Genomic DNA, 1630 nt, shown 5'->3' with positions numbered 1-1630 from the left:
GCAGGATCGCTGTCAGTTGGAGGAAGGAGCATTTGGCTGTCAATCCTCTTCCCATGTGCAATGCCAGTGTCTCCTTCCGTGTGCTGTGTGCAGCCACGGAAAAGATCAGAGAGGAAAGGGGAGGGCCCAGGGCTGTGCCTTGAGAGGCTCCTTTGTTGGCCCCAGGCAGCCTGAGCATCTCTTGCAGTGCTGGGATCTGTTCTGCCTTTCTTTGCAGATGCACCTGTTGCTGAAGGTGATCTGGAATCCCAACCCAGAGGCATTTCTGAGCCTGATGATGAGGAAGATGATGAGGGCAGGTCAGAGCTACTAGCTCAGAGCCCAGAGCTTGGCCAGGGGAGGCATCGCTGCAGGTGCCAGGACAGGGCTGTTCCCGTGTGTGCCCTCGCCCTGGGCAATGCCCTCACTGCTCCTGCAGCTCAGTGCTGCCGCTGCACATCAGCAGACATGACAGAAGCTCTTGAGTTACAGGTGTCTCTGCAAGGAGAACATTCCCAGCTCCAGGGCTGGTTGTGTCACGTAGGCCCAGCTCCCATGACAGGGGTGAGTAGAGTGTCCCTGCTGACCCAGAGGCTGACCAGTGATGGGCCCTGAGGGACTGGAGGAGCCCATGCTGAGCATCCCTGGGCTGAGGGCACATCTCCTTCAGGGGCATCATCTGAAGCTGGCCCTCCTCCAGGGACATGCCCAGGAAAAGAGGGAAGCTGTGGGATATGGGATTCTAATTGTTAAAGTTGTTAAGGGTTGTGTTCACCAGAAGGCCCTGTGGGGAAGGCTCAGCTGCAGGCTGGACAGTTGGAAGTTGGCTGGGGAGTGAGAGGCAGTTATGAGGAGGAAGGCATGGACAGCAGATCAGTGGGAAGCAGACTGAGGGGAAAAGATGCATGGGCAGACAGCAGCTGAGCCAGACAATGGGTGCCCATCTTCTCAAAAGTTTTGGTTTTGTCTGGTTGACATTAAAGGTAGAAAAGGGGGGTGATTTCTATACTAAAGCAATCTCCTTTGGATGCATAAGGGGTTACGTGTCTCTTTGTTCTCTATTGCTCCAGGAAGCCATCAAGAGCATGTCCAGGGACACAGCCTGACCAGCAATGTCAGCATGCAGAACTAAGGTTCTGCTAAGCAATGGCCCTTGGATGAAGCAAAACATTTACAATCAGGGCAGCCCATTCATACAGATGGGGGTACACTCTGGGGCTACAGCTAAGGCCATGAGGTCACAGCAGGCTCTGGGGTCACAGCAGGCTGAGGTCACAGCAGGCTCTGGGGTCACAGAGGTCCCAGAGCCCCGTGGTTGCACAGCACCACAGCCACCGACCAGTCAGTCCTTGACCACAAACTGTTGTGGCAGCAGTGGCGGCAGCAGCAGTGGTGCTGACATTGGGACAGCGGTGTCAGAACAGCGGTGGCAGCAAGAGCTGTGGGACTGGCAGAGGGCAAGGCACCATGGCCCTTGCTCTGCGCCTCTTCCTCCTGCTCCTCCTGGCAGTGGCCCTGCCTGCCAGGGCTGCCCAGGCAGCTCCGTGGCGAGGGAAGGGAGCAGGTGAGCCGGCGGCCTGGCTCCCCTTTCCCAGGACAGCGCTCCCTTCTCCCCAGGAAGCTCTGGGGATGGTTTTCCATAGGGCTTTGG

The sequence above is a fragment of the Cinclus cinclus genome, unplaced genomic scaffold, assembly GCF_963662255.1.
Source record: "Cinclus cinclus unplaced genomic scaffold, bCinCin1.1 SCAFFOLD_40, whole genome shotgun sequence".
Taxonomy (NCBI): Eukaryota; Metazoa; Chordata; class Aves; order Passeriformes; family Cinclidae; genus Cinclus; species Cinclus cinclus.
This window is presented reverse-complemented; position numbering follows the sequence as displayed.